The sequence below is a fragment of the Microcebus murinus genome, chromosome 13 (assembly GCF_040939455.1).
Source record: "Microcebus murinus isolate Inina chromosome 13, M.murinus_Inina_mat1.0, whole genome shotgun sequence".
In the NCBI taxonomy this organism is placed as follows: domain Eukaryota; kingdom Metazoa; phylum Chordata; class Mammalia; order Primates; family Cheirogaleidae; genus Microcebus; species Microcebus murinus.
Genome location: NC_134116.1, coordinates 75859337 through 75879895, shown reverse-complemented (window position 1 = coordinate 75879895; position 20559 = coordinate 75859337). Strand labels below are relative to the sequence as shown.

The 20559-nt window shown below is 34.2% G+C and overlaps 1 protein-coding gene across 6 annotated transcripts in view; it reads left to right on the top strand.

Annotated features, from left to right (window-relative positions):
- Positions 1 to 20559, top strand: part of PAN3 (poly(A) specific ribonuclease subunit PAN3) — a 138431-nt gene that overhangs the window by 80250 nt on the left and 37622 nt on the right. The window lies entirely within an intron of this gene.

The window sequence follows — 20559 nt, the reverse complement described above, 5'->3', positions numbered from 1 at the left end:
ATAAAAAAAATCTAAAAATTAGCCAGGAATGGTGATGTGTGCCTGTAGTCCTGCTGCTTGAGCAGCTGAGATCAGAGGGTCACTTGAGCCCAGGAATTAGAGGTTACAGTGAGTCATGAAGGTGCCACTGTACTCCATTCTGGGAGATGGAATGAGATCCTGTCTCTTAAAAAAAAAAAAGAAAAGAAAAGAGGCTAAACAGTTGTGAAAAAAATTCCAGTTAGTCATGGTATTGAGGCATAGATTTAGAGCAAGATTCTTTGTGCTGGAGCAGCAGGGTCTTGCTGTAACAGGTTTAGATACTGATTGTGGGGAAGTCCATGAAGTTCCTTTGAAGGGGTGAGGGTGGGGTAGGGCAGCACTATTTGCCAGCTGGTACTGTGTTTTTGTGTGTGTGTGTGTTTTTTTTTAACCAAACTGTACCTTGGTATCAGTGCATATTGACTAAATACTAGCCCTCTAAAAGTGGTAATGATTCTACGTGACAGTTTAAACTATCATTGTTTAATTTATATTAATAGTTTTGTTTTATATAACTCTATCTTAGGCTCTTCGTCACTGCTTTTGTTATGTGAAATTTCTTTTTGATTTATCTTTTCAAACATTTTGTAGTCATTTTTGTGATGTGAAAAGCAATCATCTCTGACTTATCTTAAGGGAAGAATTTTGTTTTACAGTAGAATTGCTAGGCAAGTGAAAAGTTTAGATTGGGCTGAAACATGGAAAAAGTAATGAAAAATGGCATAGAGATGGAGAAGTTTTTTATATTTAAAGTACCTAGTACCCCCTCTCTTAAAATCTTTAACAATTTTGTTTGCCGTTAGCATCCCAGATTTGGTTACATTGTTTTTTGGGGGGATTGTTAGAATGTGAGGAGAAGAGACAAGTAGCTAATAAAACTGGAAAGATGAGTTGGAACATAACTATCTAACAAGAGCTTGCAACTGAGCAGGCATCCAGACTTTAAGACTTAATCACCATTTCTGTCCCTAGGGAACCTGTGAACCAGGAAGACCAAAACTTAATTAGAGCTTAGAACGGTGGTTTTTCAAACAGGTTTTTTAAAGCAGCAGAACTCTTATGAAATCTACATAACCCCCAAATTTAAAATTATGTAAAATATATAAAACTGGCATTTACACAGTTGGGTTTATTATACTAACTCATAAAGTTATTCAGTGAGAAAAACAAGGCTGTGTGGTATTTTGTTGAATACAATAGCTTGAAGTTGGTGGGTGAAGGGTAATAATTAGCCTTATAGTCCTCAAGTCTCCTTTTCTATATTTCTTATCATATAGTAAAATGAAAATCATGAATCACATAGATAGTTTGTGCACTCGTGTCTAATTTTATCTCAGTGCCTAATTTTATCTCATGTGCCTTTAAGTTAAGATTATGGTAGAGTCACTACCTTCCTAATAAAATATACCTATATATATTATATGCATGGAGGTGATGAGAGAGAGAAGGGATCTGTTTTGAGGTTGCAGGAAAATATCCTAACATAACACAGAGCAAGTATATTAGTGTTACCAATCTTAACACACTAATGTTGAAAAATAAATGCATACAAATTTGGACTTGCATTTGTGTTTTTTTAAATTAGTTCAATAAACAGCTAATGGAAAAGCAGATAAAAAGAAATTCATATTAAGCATTTGCAGAACCCTAAAGCATTTCTGAAAGCCTGGGTTTCTGCTTAATACAGAGATCACTGGCATAAAAATCCTATTTCTCAGTAGGAGGGAACTTACCAGTACATAGGTTAAGGAAGCTGAGAGAGTTGCAGCTCTTCTTAACTGAGAGTCCTCATTTGATCCACAGACTACAGAAAATGATATGAGTGACTGTTTTGTTATTCTCCCAAGGATAGTATGTCATTCACTACATATAGTGGGTGTTTTAGCTCATGAAGGCTTAAGTCTCATGGAACCCTAATGGAGGGTTGAGAATGGCTGGAAAAGTGAGGAATTCATAAGGCACTAAAAAAAAAAAATACAAAAATTATTTACCAAAATGTCAAATGTTTATATTCAAATATATACAATTTTCAAGACAATGCATAGTCACTAATATATTGTCTTCCACAAGTGTGAGCTCTCAGGCACTAAAATTACTAGCTGAGAATCAAGAATTTTCCATACTACCTTTGGAAATGAGAAGGAATAATTTTGATTAGGATTTATTTTCACACTTGGTTACTTAACAGTGTTGATAAATTTTTACAGAATGAAAAGTTATATCGATCACCCTCATGATTCTGCTTGAATGGGGGCTTGAGTAATGTATTTATTTCATAAAAACTTTTTAAACTAATTCATGTGAAAGGACAAAACATTTCAGTGTTTTGAAATTAGCTTGAGCTCTTTAGTTCCTTTCCTTATGAAGTTTTCTTTTTTTTTTTTTGCTTTGCTTTTCCACGATAGCATATTATTTTAGACAAAACCACTAATTCATAAATGGAAAGGCATACCTTGAAGCTCCAAGGCAATGCATGGGCTTTAAACATAAGGAAGGCAAGTGCCAATTTCAGGTCTCAGAACAGAACATGTTACTCTTTTATCTTTTGATTCAGAATATTTTCTCTAATTAGTGAATGAGAATCTTGGATTTAAGGAATGATGTGACACTTCACTGGTTTGTAATGGATAGCATTAAGCAAAGCTACTCTACATATGTTAAACTACTTCTGGGTGGAGACCTTCAATTCCCTCCACCCCTGCATACACACTAGAAAGGCAGCTTTTCAAAGATAAAACAAAACAAAAAACAGCTTTGACCCTTGGAATAGTTTCCATTTATATTCCCTGCATATTTCTCCATCAGTGAGAAATGGATGGTTTTTTGTATGATAGCTTTTCTTGTAAACATTGTTAGCTATTTCATGGTCTTGCTGTAACTGAGTGAAAGTTTCAATCAAGAACTGCCCATGGCATATAGATGCCTTTGACTTATTGGCTACTTCTGTAGTTGAAAGGAAGTTGAACTATTTTTTTGGACCCAATAAGTTTGTCCTTTCCACTTGGGTGTTGAAAGAGCTTATGAGCAGTAGCTGTTCTGATTTTTGTTGGTTGTTTTCTCTAGGGAACAAGCTACCCTCTGAGTCAGCACTGGACTTGAAGATAAATCCTACAATTCATGAAACTGACTGATTCGACTAAAGGATGGATAGTTTGGGCAGCGTTGGACAGCTCTATGAGGGGTCTGTTTGTTTAACTGAAGGGATTTTTGAGTTCAGCAACTTTTAATTCCCCTAATTATAAGGGGTTGCTGTTGTGAAAACAGGGTTTCTGAAGGAATCAGTTCTGGCAATTAACATCAATATTCTTGTTGACTCTGTTTTCATTTTATCACCAAACTTCATGGAACAATTCTTTAAAGTATAGAAATTTTCCTGCTATTTGTTGCCAGTAAGAATTTGTATGTCCTGAGAGGTCTGCATAGGGTTTTTGCTGTCTACTTAAGAATCCTAGTTATTCTTTTTTTCAATGGAGGTTATAAACATTTCTTTCAAGTGAACCGTTTGGCACTTGGGTTATTTCGTCTTTGCAAAGGGAGTATGCATTTGTGGCTTAAAACTTTTAGGATTAAATGAAACGTAATTTAATAGTAAATACTAGATCAGTGAATAATTTTATGTTTTGGCTTATGGCTTATATAATGTGCTTTCTTGATTAATTATCAGATTATTAATAAGGTAATTAATTTTTACCTTAAAACTTGATAGTTTTTTGTATCAATTTTTGAGAAAATGAGATTAATTATGTTTAATTAGATGAATTTTTATCTGAAACATGAGGGATTTTAGCTACAGAATAACAATCTTCATATCTGAATTTTTTAGGCCATAGTAAATTATGCAGGGATACAGTGAGTTGTCTTTTTGAAGACTTTTTAAATAAAACAGTCTGTAGGATGATATAGGTACTTCTCCAAAGCTGCATCTGCACATATCATTTTGTTGTTTAGGAGATAAAAGATTATAAATATATTTTATTTTAATCATTTGAAAGTTGATTTAAAATATATAGGAATAATGGGAGCTTTACCTCACCAATAAATATATCTGTTATTATTTAGCCTAGAAGTACAAATAGTCATCACGACAGAAGTTTGGAAAACTGGGCTTTTGACAAATGAGCTTGCACTACAGTTCAAATTTAGATTCATTAGTTGCATGATTATTATGACCTTCTTAAGCATAATACTCTTGATTAAGAACATTTTTAGACAGTTTTAATAATTATTTGCAAATTGAATTTGATTGAACAGTGAAAATTATTATGGAGAAAGAAGGTAATGGCTAGTATTCTCTTAGCTTTTATTCCCTTAATTCTGTTGAGTTTTGGATGATGTGGTTTGTTTGATTTTGTTGCTCTCTTTTGGGATTAGATCCACATTTAAAACATACACGCCTGTATAATGATTGTCCTAGTCATATCTTTGTGTCTGCTTTTCTGACTCTTATCCCATTTTGTGATAAAATGTTCCCAAATTAAAATTTAGTGATACATTGATTTTTTTTTTTTAACTTGATGGCAAGATCTTTACAAATTATTGCCATTATTCCCCTTATTGGGCAGAAAAGTGACCAAAATAATAAACAAGATTTATAATCAAGATTTATTATATTCCTGGATTCTGAGATAACATTTATGATAAAATGCATCCCATCAACTTAATAATAGCCTTTTTTGGGGGAGAAAATTCATATCATTAGATGTAGAAATTTTTAAAAGAATATTAATAAGGAAAAAAAATCCAAACATTTATCCATATTGCTAGGATTCTTCCAAAACTCTACGTTCTAATCCAGATCTTTAAATTCAAGAATTTTTTCAAAATTCTTGTATATAGCTTTGTAGTGACTTGTTTCTTTTCATAGTACTTATACCTTTAGGACTTTACAATTCTCAGGCTTATGGCAGAATGCCAGAAACTTTACCAAATAAATGTTTTGAATGGGTTATACCAGCCATTTTAAACCCTGACTATTTATGATATGAAATTTGACAGCTCTGCATTTAATCACATTTTCTCTTTATACCATAACTTTTCCTTTTAGGTGCATAATTTTATATATGATTATTAGGGATTTAAGTTTAGGTTAAATTCAACAGCATGAGGGTGCTGCACAAGGCAGGGAACCTGGAGTTTCATTTCTGTCATTACTGAGCTTAATGACTGAACAGATCACTAAAGTATGGTTCCAGTTATGTAATCTGTAAAAAGAGGGAAAAAGCTTGGTCTACTTCTGGCTTAAAAATTGGAAATTTTAAAACCTTCTCTTCAAACTAAGCAGATTTATAAATTAGATTCTTATTTATAATTCTATTGTAAAATAATTATAAGGTTAAAGGTAACTCTTTCATTGGAGTGATTGTTATAAAGTGAAAATATTGACTAAGAATTTCTAAATTTAGGATTTTTGTATTTATATAGTCTTATGATAAGGTAATAATGATAACTTTAATTTATCCAAATAAACATATACTTAATGTTACCCAACAGAAAGGCTTACAAGAAATTCATTTTATTTTAGGTTAAGTTATTAAGTATACAAACAACCTTTTTATAGTTCCTAAAAAATAATTGTCTCATGGGAAAAAATTTAGTTGCACGTTGTGGAAGATATTTACCACCTTAATAAACTTCATTTGATTGACAGTGTTTTCTGTAACCTTCAGATTGTCAAGTTTTTAAGAACTGGTTTTATCCGTGAAAAAGTCAAATCATAGTGTTACCTTTTAAAAAACAACATACATAGGGGTTTTTTTTGTGTATATACATTTACCATAACTATTGGTATCTTCCAGGATTTAGGGTTATTTGTTCAAGATACTTTCCAGAACTAGAATTTCTGTGACAAAGGCTGTAAATATATTTTAAGCTGTTGAAATTCAAAGTAGCTATTTTTACGATGTACATACTGGATCGCAGCCTAGATGATTCCTCTTCAGGATTGTGCTAAAAGTTCAATAATTGTTTATTAAGAATAAAAATCTGTTTTAAATACTTGAATATTTAAATAAGTAAACTTTTTGAATGGCCGCTATAATTTTAATATGCTTAGAAGCTAAAATACGACCTTAACTAATGGCATTATCTTTTCTTTGTGATGTTAGAGCTGAAATTTTATTTTGAGGCGTAACATAGATGTTTTGTTGGTGTGTATGTTTAGATAGCTCAGATACTAAAAATGGGAGTTGACAAAACATGGATTCAGATCCTTTTTATATGAGCTGTATTTCATTTTTCTCTGTTAAATTTCCCAGCTATGGAGTATACATCACTAATATATGTAACTGTTTTTAAATGTGCATGGACAAAACAATGGAATCAACATAAATCCATTGCCATAACTTAAGGGTTACTTTTTTTCTTCTCCCCCTTCCCCAAGGTATGTGTTCAGATGAGAAAAGTAAACATTTGCCCTTGTATTTCACTATAACAATATTCGCCTTAGAGGGGAATTATAAAATTGTGGTCACTGTACTGGAGACAATTCAAGATATCTATGCAGAAATGAATTAGCAAGCCAAAGACTGCTATCCTTAAAAACATGCCTGCTTGCAAGGTTGGCCCTTGGCTGATGTGTGCGAACTTGGATTTTGGGAAAGTTCCCACTGTTTCTTAACCAATAAATATAGTTTACTTTTCCTGATCTCTTTGTGCAAACTGTGATTTGCTCTCCTTCCAGAGTGTTGGAATTCTGGTATGTGCTAGGCAGAGGGAAGGTCTCTGTATAATCAGTCCACAATAAAAACCTTGGTCTCTAACAGGCTTCTCTGAGCACATACATTGTACATGTTAGTGGGGGAAGAGTGTGCTTGCTATGACTCTTCATTAGAGGGAGAGATAATAGGAAGTCTACACATGAATTCCTCTAGATTTGTGAGATCTAGCTATGTATGCTTACCACATTGCTGTGATAATCTCAGCCATGAGTGCAATTATATGCTGTGTTCTATGAATTCTGGCGAATTTCTGAACCTGAGGGTGGATTTGGGGACCTCCAATCAAGGATTTTTGTTATTCACTGAGAAACTCTAAGGATTATATTGTAAAGTAGGTTTATTTATACAGTAATCATCAACATCATAGGAAGAATTTATTGCATTTCTGGCATTATTTTGTGACTTAACATCTTATTTTAGAAGATTTTCTTCAGTAGAATACTGTCCTGCATGCAGTATATTTACCTAGAGTATGGTGGGAATTTGTTTGACAGCTTGTATTGATTGCAAATAACTCCATGACATCCTATTTTTTTTTAATTTATTTATTTTTATTTTAGCATATTATGGGGATACAGGTGTTAAGGTTACATATATTGCCCATGTGACCCTCCCCCCTTGAGTAAGAGCATCCTAATTTTTAATTGTAATGATGAGTCCATTGAAATCCCTTCCTTAAACTCAAATTCTCCTGCTAAGAGTCAGTGATACATACGGACTAAGAAACAAATCTTGTCTGTGAAGCACTGAAATAGCAAGTAGGGAGGGAAAGCACTCTGAACTTAACTTTGGAGTTGTTTTTTTACACCTCCCCTTTGAATTATCATCAGGAAAGTCAAGGAAGAAACTTTGTTAATTCTTAACAAATTGAAGTCCCTGTTTGAATTGAGGAATATGAAATAGTGTCTGTGTTTTGGGCTATAACTGTGTACTGTTTGATTTGGGGGGATAATTTGGGGAATTTTAAAATGAATAAAGTAAGAAGTTTTCTAGTAGTAACTTTGTTTTTTGTATTTCTGAATATAAGTTCCTTAGAATGATTTTCTCTTGGAAAAAGCCCCAAATGTTGGTCATGTTGTTCAGAAAGCAGTGCTTCCTCTCTTTGTCCTCTAGTTCATCTAGTTCATCTGTTCAAGATTGTTAATTTGCAATCTAAACCATTCTTTTCAGTGTAGTCAGACATGACAGTTTATTATTGAGGATTTAGTTTGGTTATTGAAAATTTGTTAAAATTATTAGTGTAACAGAGGTTTACTTAGGTTGTGTTGAGCTGAAAGAGTAATACTTAACTAGAATGATGAGACTTTCTGCTGTCAAAAGAAGGTCCTTCACCTCAGAGTCTTTCAAATGTCTCCCTTTCTTTCATAGTGTCTAATGGATTGTTTCACAGTTGCTTTTTTAATAGTGTTGACTGATGTCTGTGCTGCTTGATAGCATGACCATTTACTTGTCTTCTGCTTCCAAATTCTTGTTATATTCACTGCTTCTGGTGATGGCACTTGCCATTCCTGACAATTTGATGATCATTAAATTGCTATATTGAGGATCGTGGTTGTTGCTACCAAAAAAGGAGGGAAGCTTCACCTTTACATCCATTTCTTTTCAACAAAATGATTTTGTACTGACAATGTACCATTAACGTATAGATGAGAATACAGAGAGGATTGAGGGCATGGTTCTTCCCTATTAATAGACAATTGAATTACATGTGGTATTTTGCAGCAAAAGGTAAAGAAGAACAAAATTATGGGAATAAGTTTTAAGTATGGCTGTCAAGAAAATCTTTATCAAGTAAGAAGGTATTTCAGGATAAACTAGAATTTACTTTGAGATTGGGGTTTCGAAAATGGGGTGTTGGTAAGTAGGGCTGTCGATGATGTACTAGAGGAGGAAGCACACAGCTTTGTAGATGTGTGGATATATAAGGCAGTGTGGTGTCTTCAGGGGAGTTGTATTGAATCTTCAGATAATTTGAAAAAAATCTTCATCATTATAGTATTGTCTTTCAATACATGAACATGGATTCTCTCTCTCCATTCCTTTTTTCCATATCATCTGTAATGTCTTTCCACAAAGTTGTATAATTTTCTATATTTCAGCCTTGCACACATTTTGTTAGATTTATTCTGAGAGACTTCGTAGTATTTGTTGGTATCATAATTGGTATTTTTGAGAAACAAAATATTTCTCTTCTCAAAATATTGATTCTTCCTAATGTGTAGATGTGTAGTTAACTTCTGTATTCAGTCACTCTGATAAGCTCTATTATTTTTAATATTTTCTAAAGTCTTATAATTAGACAACTTTATTTTCTGTAAATAATGATAGTTTTATTTCTTCCCTTGCAGTCTTTTTTCCTGCTATCTTATGCTGGCTAGGGCCTTTAGTATAGTGTTAATTAAAAGTGTTTATACTTGACGTTTTTGTCTCGTTCCTGATTTTAAAAGCAGTGTTTTTCTACTTAGAATGATCCTCACTCTGGGGTTTCAGATGCCTTTGTTTCTGAGAGAATACCCTTTGTAACTTCTCTGGCTGAAGAAAATATTACTTTTGTTTTTTCCTGGAATAGTTTTAAAAATAACTTTAACGTTCATTCATAAGACATTTATCCATTGAGTCCTATGGACCACAAATACAAGAAAGGCAAAAATTTTCAATTCACAGTTTTTATTTTATTTATCTTTTTTTGTTTGAATTACTTTCCATTATCATAACAATAAAAAAGTTCTGGCTGATAGATATTGCTAAATTGTCTTCAGAAAGATACCAAAAGTGTATGTGACAGTATTTATATATCACTCACCCTTTTAATAATTGTCTAATTAAACTTTGTTACCTATGCCCAATGATGAGCTAGTTTTAATTAGTTTCTCTTTAGCAGTGAACATGAGAATCTTTTTATATATTTGAGGCATTTAATTTTCTTTTCTGTCAACTGCCTAATTGTATAATTTGTCTATTTTCCAATCATTGCTTTCTGTTTTCTTACTGATTTTAATTACCATATATTGTTGCAAATCTTTTTTTATTCTGTAGCAATTTTTATTTTTTGAAGAAGTTAAATTGACAAGCTTTTTCTTTTTTACTTTTAACCTCTGGATTTTGTGTCCTCATAACATATTTTTTCAAAATATTCTTTGAGAGCCCTTTGATTTTATTTTAAACTCTTCAATATTCAATTTGAATATTCATTTGAAATTTATATGGTTGTAATGAATGAAAGGGAGATTCACTTTTACTGATTTTATCTAACCATCTGTTTATAAATTCATTCTGTCATTTAGTGATGGTTAGCAAGTTGTCACATACAACTATTTTTTTTTTGGAGACAGAGTCTTACTTTGTTGCCCAGGCTAGAGTGAGTGCTATGATATCAGCCTAGGCTCAAGCAATCCTGCTGCCTAACCCTCCCAAGTAGCTGGGACTACAGACATGCACCACCATGCCCAGCTAATTTTTTCTATATATATTAGTTGGCCAATTAATTTCTTTCTATTTATAGTAGAGACGGGATCTCGCTCTTGCTCAGGCTGGTTTCCAACTCCTGACATTGAGCAATCTGCCCACCTCGGCCTCCCAGAGTGCTAGGATTACAGGTGTGAGCCACCGTGCCCACTACATACAACTATTGAGTAGTCCATCTTCCCCCCTGAAGTTTGAATTCATCCTTTTTTATTGTTTTTCAGTATTTCCTTATGTTTATGGCTGAATAATACTCCCTTGTATGGATATATCACATTTTGTTTACCCACTTATCAGGTTGTTTCCACTTTTTGGCAATTATGCATAATGCTACTGGGAACATTGATATACAAGTTTTCATGTGAACATAAATTTTCAATTCTATTGGGTAATTTATGTAGTAGTTGGATTGCAGGGTCTTATAGTAATTCTGTGTTTAACAATTTAAGGAACTGGCAAACTGTTTTTCCAAAGTGATTGTACCATTTTACATGCCAACAATGTATGAGGGTTCCACTTTCTCCATTTCCTCGCTAACACCTTTTATTACCCATGTTTTTATTATAGCCATCCTAGTGGGTATATATAATATTATTATAATAATAATTATTATTATTATTAGAAATGAGGCCTTGTTATATTGCCCAGGCTGGAATCAAACTCCTGGGTTCAAGCAATCCTCCTCCTCCCTCAGCCTTCTGAGTAGCTGAGACTGCAGGTGTATGTCACCATGCTAACTCTTTGCCCATGTTTTAATTCATTTGGGCTTTTGCTACTGTTGAGTTGTAAAAGTTCTCATTATATTCTGCATACTAGACCTTTTAAAAAAATTTGACACATAATAGTTGTACATATTTTTGGGGCACATGTGATATTTTGATATGTGCATACAGTGTATAGGGATTTTGGACAAGGCCTCACAGGCAACAAAAGCAAAAGTAGACAAATGGGATTATATTAAACCAAAAAGCTTCTGCAAAGCAAAGAAAATCTACAGTGAACAAAGTGATGAGACCATCTACAGAACAAGAGAAAACATATGCAAACTATCTACAATAATCAGAATATATAAAGAACTCAACCCAACAGCAAAAAAAAAAACCCCTAAATAATCTGATTTTTAAAATGGGCAAAAGGGCTGGGTGCGATTGCTCTCATCTGTAATCCCAGAACTAAGGAAGGCTGGCTAAAACAGAAGGATTGCCTGAGGCCAGGCGTCCTGAGGCTGTAGTGAGCTACAATTGTGCCACTGCACTCCAGGCTAGGCAACTTAAAAAAAAAAATAAAAGGTAAAAGATCTGAATAGGCTGGGCACTAGGGAGGATTGCTTGAGGCTAGGAGATTGAGATCAGCCTGGACAACATAGTGAGATACTGTTTCTACAAAAAAATAAATAAAAATTATCTGGGTGTGGTGGCATGCGCCTGTAGTCCTTGCTACTCAGGAGACTGAGGCAGGAAGATTGCTGAGTCTAGGAGTTCAAGGCTACAGTGATCTATGATCACACCATTGTACAGCAGCCTGGGTCACAGAATGAGACTCTGTCTCTAAAAAACAAATAAACAAACAAATATGAATAAGCATTTCTCAAGAGAAAACATACATATGACCAATAGGAATATGAAAAAAGCTCAACATCACCAATCATGAGAGAAGTGCAAATCAGAACCACAAGGAGATATCCTCTTACCCAGTTAAAATGGCTTTTATTAAATATACAAAAAATAACAGATACTAGCAAGGATGCAGAGAAAGGGGAACATTCATACGCTACTGGTGGGAATGTAAATTAGTATAGCCAGTATGGGAAACAGTTAGGAGGTTCCTCAAAAAACTAAATACTAAAATACTAAACAAATAAAATACTAAACAAATACTAAAAACTAAAAATAGAACTACCATATGATCCAACAATCCCACTACTGGGTATATATATCCAAAAGAAAGGAAATCAGTTTATCAAAGAGGTATCTGGACTCTCATGTATGTTGCAATACTATTCACAACAGTCAATATACTGAAATCAACCTAACTATCCACCCATGATGAATGGATAAAGAAAATGTGGTGTATATATAAACTGTAACATTATCCATCCATAAAAAAAGAATGAAATCCTTTTATTTGCAGCAGCATGACTTGAAAGGGGGGGGGGCGCGATTATGTTAAGTAAAATGAGCCAGACACAGAGACAAATATGGCATGTTCTCACTCATATGCAAATGGTAAAAAAGTAGATCTCATGGAGATAGAGAGTTGATTGGTGATTATCAGATCCTGGGTAGGGTAAGGTACGGTAGGGATATGGGGGCTTGAAGAGAGACAGGTCAACGGATACAAAAATACAGTTAGGAGGGAATAAGATCTAGTGTTTGACGGTATAGTATGGTGACTGTAGTTAACAATTTATTGTATAATTCACAATAGCTAGAAGAGAATTGGGCTGTTCCCAACATAAAGAAAAAATAAATATTTGAGGTAATGGATATCCCAATTATCTTAATTTGATCCCTATACATTGTATGCACATATCAAAATATCACATGTGCCCCAAAAATATGTACAACTATTATGTGTCAAATTTTTTTAAAAGGTCTAGTATGCAGAATATAATGAGAACTTTTACAACTCAACAGTAGCAAAAGCCCAAGTGAATTAAAACATGGGCAAAGAGTTAGCATGGTGACATACACCTGCAGTCTCAGCTACTCAGAAGGCTGAGGGAGGAGGAGGATTGCTTGAACCGAGGAGTTTGACTCTAATAGTTTTTTGGTAGAGTCTTTGCGTCTTTGTAAATGTAATATGTCATCTGAAAACAAGGATAATTTGACTTTGTCTTTTCCAGTTATGATGCCCTTTATTTCTTACTCTTGCTTAATTGCTCTGGCTAGGACTTCCGGTATTATGTTGAGTAAAAATGGTGAAAGTGGGCATCCTTTTCTCTTTGTTCTAGATCTTAGAGGAAAGGCTCTCAGTTTTTCCCCATTCAGTAGTATGTTAGCCGTGGGTTTGTCATATATGGCCTTTATTGTTTTGAAGTGTGTTCCTTCTATGTCCAATTTGTTGAGAGTTTTTATCATAAGAGATGTTGACTTGTTTAATGCTTTTTCAGTATCTATCAAAATGATCATGCATACTAGAACTTTATTAAATATATGATGTGCAGATATTTTCTCCCATCCTGAGGGTTGCCTGATCACTTCCTTCATCAAGCTTAAAATTTTGATGAGGCCCAATTTAAATATTTTTCCTTTGGTTACTTGTCCTTTAGGCATCATGTCTTAAGAAACAATTGTTTAACCGAAGATTAGGAAAGTTTATACCTATGTTATCTTCTTAGAGTTATGGTTTTAATTTTTACATTTAGGTTTTTGGTCCATTTTGTAATTTTTTAATATGGTATGTGAACAAAAGTTCCTTGAAATGGGATTTGGAGTAGACTTTATTCCACTGAATATTGTGCACACTGTGGGGAGGTACAGCCTCTGGTGTAAAGGGAAGGAACATTCCAGAGAAAAAAAGAGAAATTTTTTAGCAAAAGTTCCCTGCCAGATTCCCAGTCAGGTTTGTTTATGCTAATGAAGGATTGAGACCTATTTAGTTCTGATTGGTCAATACACCCGAACACTGGTTATCTGAGGCGGGTGAACTCTTGATTGGTTGGCTCAGGTGAGCCCTGAAAGTCCCAAAGATAAAAGGTACGGGTTTTCCTGGAACTCAGAGTGTGTTTATGACCCCCTAGTATGGAACACTTGGTTCTATTTTAAATTTAGAACCAGTTAGCCTCTTGGGGTCCATCTTGAAGGATTGGCTCTTTCAGGTTAACGTTTCTTCAGAGGTGTGAAGTGGGTATTGAATGTTATATATTATGTTTCTATTTTATGTGGTGGTCACCCCTAGGTTTTTACCATGCATTCTTTAATAAGTATGAAATGGTGGAACACATGGGCAGTAACAACATTAATACACGTATTTTTAATGACCGAGCCTTTCTGCCTCTTTTGTGTTATATTGTTTAGAATTTTAGTTACACTTTGACTTTAACCTATCTCAGTCTAATTGTTCTTCTTTTACTGTTAGTGCTTATTCATATTTACTCATACATTCTTAAATTTCATGTCTTTTGAGGAGGGGGTTTCCTTCTTAACTACAGTTGATTGTTTAATAGTACTTTTGCCATGGAAACATGAGTGACAAATACTAAAAACGTCTTTATTTTTTTCCTCATTTATAGATTGTTTATAAATTTCAAGATGACAGTTATCTTTTCTCCTTACTTTGAATATTACATCATCTGGTGTCGCCGATGCAGTCTCCTGTTAATGTAATTATTTTCTATTGTTGGTTTGTCTCTTTTCTGATAGCTTTTAAGATTTTTCTCTTTGCCTTTGGCATGCTACAATTTCACGTAATTGGTCAAAGGGACTTTATTTTATTTATTCTGCTCAGAACTCTTGGTCAGGACTTCTTGAATGAGAATTTATATTCTCATGAATATATTCTCATGAATTATATTCTCCTGAATTAGTTCTTGAAAGTCACAAATCTTTCCTCTTTGAATACTGCTTCTCTAATATATTTTATTTCTCCTTGATATTTACATTACCATTCTATGTTTTGTGTTTGTTTGTTTATTTAGGTTGAGGCAAGGTCTTACTCTGTGGCCTGGGCTGGAGTTCAGTGGTGTCATCATACCTCACAGCAGTCTCAAACTCCTGGGCTCAATCCTCCTGTCTCAGCCTCCCCTGTAGCTGGGACTACGGGTGCATGCCATCACACCCAACTAATTTTTTTCATTTTTTGCAGAGACGGGAGTCTCGCTGTGTTGCCCAGGCTTGTCTCAAACTGCTGAGCTCAAGCAATCCTTCCACCTTGGCCTCCCAAAGTGCTAGGATTATAGGTGCCAGCCACTGCACCCACCCTGGTTTGTGTCTCTTAACTACTCTTTTCCAAGTTTTATTTCTAGGTAACTTTCTCAGATCCTTCTAATTTGCTGTTTCTCTCTTTGATTTTGTCTACTTTGTTATTTAACTGAACTCTTGAAGGTTTTTTCCCTTTAATTTTAAAAAACAAATATCTTCTTTGTTTTTAGGATGCTAATTCTCAAGTATATTATGTGTTGATTCTTATTTTTTAGTTCTTTCATATGGGGTTATTTTCTGGGATGGGTTCCTGTATGCTTTCGATTTGTGGAAATGTTCATCAAAATAGCTTGGTGTTTGCTTCAGCCAGCTGTCTAAAGGGTTTTGCTTGACCAAATCACATTTTATGTTAATTTCTCATTGGGATTCCTATAACATGGAGTCTCTCATGGGCATTTTCTCTTCTATACCAATGCATGGGACAGGCATGGGGTTTCCTTTTCTCTTAAGACATCACCCCAGTCATCCGTCTCACCTTCTTTTCTTCCATCTCTCTTCCATAGACTGACTTTCCTTTTGGTTCTGTGGGCTAATAGATAGAATTGTTTTGATCCTATATTCACTTCTTTTCTAGCTTTTTTAGAGTTCTAGCTTTACACGGAAGTTTTAGTTCATTTACCAGATTTTATAGGCTCAAGGCCATATTATATATGCCTTTGTGGGCATTTAGACACTTCAGCTTGTAGGACTGCATCTGATTTAGGTTGTGATTCCCCATCCTTGACAATATAACCTCTTAGCTTTAAATTCTGCCTTCGTTTCTTGCTGCTGGCATTTTTGTTGTTCTTCTTTTTTTTTATCTCACTTATGTTTTTAAATTTTGAGTGTCATATTTCTGTGTGTTCATGTTATCAATGAGGGTTGAGGGGGAGGGTGTCCATGTTAGTTCAGTCTCTCATTTTCCAGAAATAGTATTGCACTAACTAATGAATTATGTAATTATTTACAAGAGTCTTTTAAATATCTTATTTCTTATTTTGTTAATTGTTCTGGTTAATTTCTCCACTGGGCATTCTTATGTTGTTCTTCACTTTTATTTGAATTGGATACCTTTAAGAAGCATTTTTCAAATGTCCTAAAGCAATTAATTTATCATATATGACTTAAATGTGTCAGTTTGACTATTCACTTAAAAAGTTGTAGTGAAATTATTATATATGATATCACCAGAATATCATTCTAATAGTAAATGACAAAAAAGATACAAAAGTGAAATATTTCTAATTTAGAATTTTTTAAATACAATTTTTATTCTTCTAGATTTTCTGTTATGCTGATCTTCTGTGCGTTACTATATTTGCTTTAGTGTTTTGTTGATTGAGTGCCAATTAACATCAGAGTGTTATAAAAACCACTGGTAGCTGACCAGGCACGGTGGCTCACACCTGTAATCCTAGCACTTTGGTAGGCTGAGGCAGGTGGATTGTTTGAGCTCAGGAGTTGGAGACCAGCCTGCCCAAGAGCGAGACCTTGTCTCTTCTAAAAATAGAAAGAAATTAATTGGCCAACTAAAAATAGATAGAAAAAAAATTAGCCGGGCATGGTGGCGCATGCCTGTAGTCCCAGCTACTCAGGAGGCTGAGGCAGAAGGATTGCTTGAGCCCTGGAGTTTGAGGTTGATGTGAGCTAGGCTTACACCATGGCATTCTAGCCAGGACAACAGAGTGAGACTCTGTCAACAAAAAAAACCCAAAACTACTGGTAGCCTCTTCCCTACCATATAGGGAAAGACAAAAATTATGAGAATATTTACATATGAGAGATAAGAGATTTCTAATGAAGAAAAACAGATTTCTATTATAATGTATCTGATATGCATCATTATTAATAGAAAACTGTCAATTTTTTTTTTTTTTTTTTTGAGACAGAGTCTCACTTTTGTTGCCCTGGCTAGAGTGAGTGCCGTGGCGTCAGCGTAGCTCACAGCAACCTCAAACTCCTGGGCTCAAGCAATCCTGCTGCCTCAGCCTCCCAAGTAGCTGGGACTACAGGCATGCGCCACAATGCCCGGCTAATTTTTTGTATATATATTTTTAGTTGGTCAATTAATTTCTTTCTATTTTTAGTAGAGACGGGGTCTCGCTCAGGATGGTTTCGAACTCCCAACCTCGAGCAATCCGCCCACCTCGGCCTCCCAGAGTGCTAGGATTACAGGCGTGAGCCACCGCGCCCGGCCGAAAACTGTCAATTTTATTAAGTGGATTCTTGAAATCCTTTTAGTAAAGATCCCTCTGGTTAAACATGAAATAATATACAGTGGGAGATGTCATTTTTAACTAAAAATTCTGAACTTTTAATCAATTTTCTTTCATTTAAGCAGAATCTGTTTAATTCGAGTTCCTTATTTTTAACTATTTGTATAGTGCGGTTCTACTTTCATGTTGTTTATAACTTAGTTTTATATGTAGGCCTTAAGAATTTGTATGTTGTGCTTATTGTCTTCATTATTCTAAGTACAGAATACCTCTCTCCAAGTAGATATGTGGATATTTTACTCAATCCTTTTAACACACTTATAAAATGGGTAGCTGGCACAGTGGTGTGCCTTTTGTGATTAGATTTGTTTTTTCAGTAATACGGTGGTTAATTTCATTTCTAGCTGTCTACATAATTTAAATATCCTGTTGTCTTTATGGGTGGTGATGCTTACTGTTGTGTTTTATTTTGGATTTCTCTTTTCTTGTTTCTTTTTCTTTTTGTTTTCTTTTTTTTAAGAGATGGAGTCTCACTATATTATCCAGGCTGGAATGCAGCGGCTATTCACAGGTTTGATCCTAACACACTCCAGCCTTGAACTCCTGGCCTCAAGTGATCCTCCCACCTACAGGTGCATGTCACCACACCCAGCTTATATTTTGAATGTATTTAAGTAACTCTGGCCAAGCTTAGCTCAGATATAGAAACTCAAATTTCCGTTCTTCTACTTTATAATAAAATAACTTCACAAAATTAAAAATTCTTTAGAGAAATTTTGATGTTCTATAGTATAAATTCTGCTATCCACAAATTTCCTTCTTACCTGATCTTTGATTGCTTTTGGTAATCTCTTTTCATGTATTCAGCAATAAAAGAGATTCTAATTTTTGTCTCACTTATATACCTACTGTGGTATGAGAATCCTTCCCTTCAGCCCATATGCAGCTCCCCCAACCCACATGGCTTAAGTATACTAGAGCTAAGCACTAATATAAAGTATAATAGATTCCCTTTCTATTATTTCCTCTAAAGCTGAAGAATTGGCAACTATATAGTATATTGGCTGAGAGCATAGCATTTGGAATCTAATAGACCTGGGTTTGAATTTTGATTCTGTTGTTTAATTAATGTGTCCTTATAGTAATTCTTTTGATCTTTAATTTAGTTTTCTTCTCCTCTGTGAAATGAACACACTATACCTACCTCACAGAATGGTTGTGAAGATGCATGTGGAGCCCTTAGATTAGTGCCTGACACATGAAAAGTACTCAGGAATGTAGCTGTATTTGTTGTGTTGCTTAATGTAAGGATAGTAAACAAATACTAATCAAATACTAATCTTTGATGACTTGGCCAGTTTTACCTTGGAAAGGCTTAGAGACTAGCTTTAGGAAAAACTGTCTAATTACATTTCATTTTAGATAAATGGGGAGTAGTTATCCTTTGAAAATAGTCTAGTAGAATATTCGCTGTAGGGATTAACCTGCCATTAAATGTATAATATATAGAGCTAGATAAAAATGTAGCTCTGGTATAGTTAAAAAAAAAATAAGAAAAATTAAGCTTATTTTAATATAGTAACTTGGCTTTTTCATAAACATTGTTTTTTAAAAAAGGAGTTTTTTGTTTTTAACATTTCTTTTGAATATATTTAAGACATACTTGAGGCCAGGCATGGTGACTCATGCATATAAACCCAACACCTTGAGAAGTGGAGGCTGAGGCAGGAGGATCCCTTGAGTCCAGGAGTTTGGGACTATTCTGGGCAACATAGCAAGACCCTATCTCTATTAAAAATAATAATAATAATTTAAAAAATTAGTCAAGTGCAGTGGCTCATATTCTGTACTACCAGCTACTTGGGAGGCTGAGATGGGAGAATCACTTGAGCCCTGGAGGTTGAGGTTATGGTGAGCTACCTTAGCTACCTTAGCACCACTGCACTCCAGCCTGGCCTGTCTCTCACACACACACACAAAAGACATACTTGAGAATTTCTGGTCTATTTTAATTTTAGTGCAGCAGACATTGTGTTATAGCAGTAGGAGTACTAGAGTAGGGATTTAGAGACTTAGGTTTGAGTCCAGCTTTGCTGTTGACTTGACCATATGTCCTTTGTTAAATAACATAAACTGCCTTTGTCTAAATTCTGATCTGTACTGTAATGTTTGTAATCTGACCTACCTACCTACTTAAATGCTCAGAAAGTCAGATGAAATAATTATATCCAGGCTCTTTAGAAAGTACAAAGTTCTATCCAGAGAAAAGATAAGTGTAAATTAAGTTCTCTGCATATTTTTGCATATTTTCACCTACATGTTTTTCAGAACATAATATTAGTGTCTTATGAATTATTAGAAGTTGCAACATATATCCTTGTGGATCATAATTCTGTGACCCAGAGGCATTTTGGTAACTTTTTTCTTGGATTGTAAGGTAGTGTCTTCTTCAGTCTTACTTCAGTTGTGAAGGTTTTTAAGAATTCATCAAAATGGCCAGGAAACAATTCCTGAATAAGCCTGTTATTTCAGCAAGTGTAACTGTAGCTCTGGATACCCTTTTCAATCTGTTCAGAACTGATCACCTCTCTTAAGCCTTTGATTAACTCTACCTGGTTTAATTAATTTTCATTTCGTCTACATTTATGCATGTAGGTTGCGGTACATTAATTTATATTTGAGTGTTTATTTAAGTCATTTTATGTCTTTTACATGAGGCTGGTCTTGTTTTCTAAGCTAGCTTGGAATCTCCTTGATGGGTAAAGACCGCTGGTCTTTCCCTTTATCCACATAGATTCATAATAGAGGGTGCTCTGCATGTAATGGTTTCCTATTGGTTGTGGTTGAGTATAACTTCCAGTAGAACATTATGGTATCATTTGGCCTAATTTTAAAAAGTACGCATCTGAGGAAATTTTGATTGTTTTAGTTTATGCTTATTTAAAGACAAAAAAGCATCAAAACAGTATACTGCGATTAAAAAAAAGTACAGCATTTAAATTTCAACTTAGACTAAATTTTGTTTTTTTACTTTTTCAAACAATTTTGTTAATTGTATTTGGCTGAAAGAAATCTAGTAGATCTTTATTAGATAATTTGGATTTTTAATACTGTAATTTTTGGGGGGATGTGGTAATTGTATTATCAGTCACAATTTTAAGTGATTCTTTATTTTATTTTATTTTTATTTTTTTACATGTTTATGTTCTTACAAACAAGCAGAAAAAGTGATTCTTAATACAA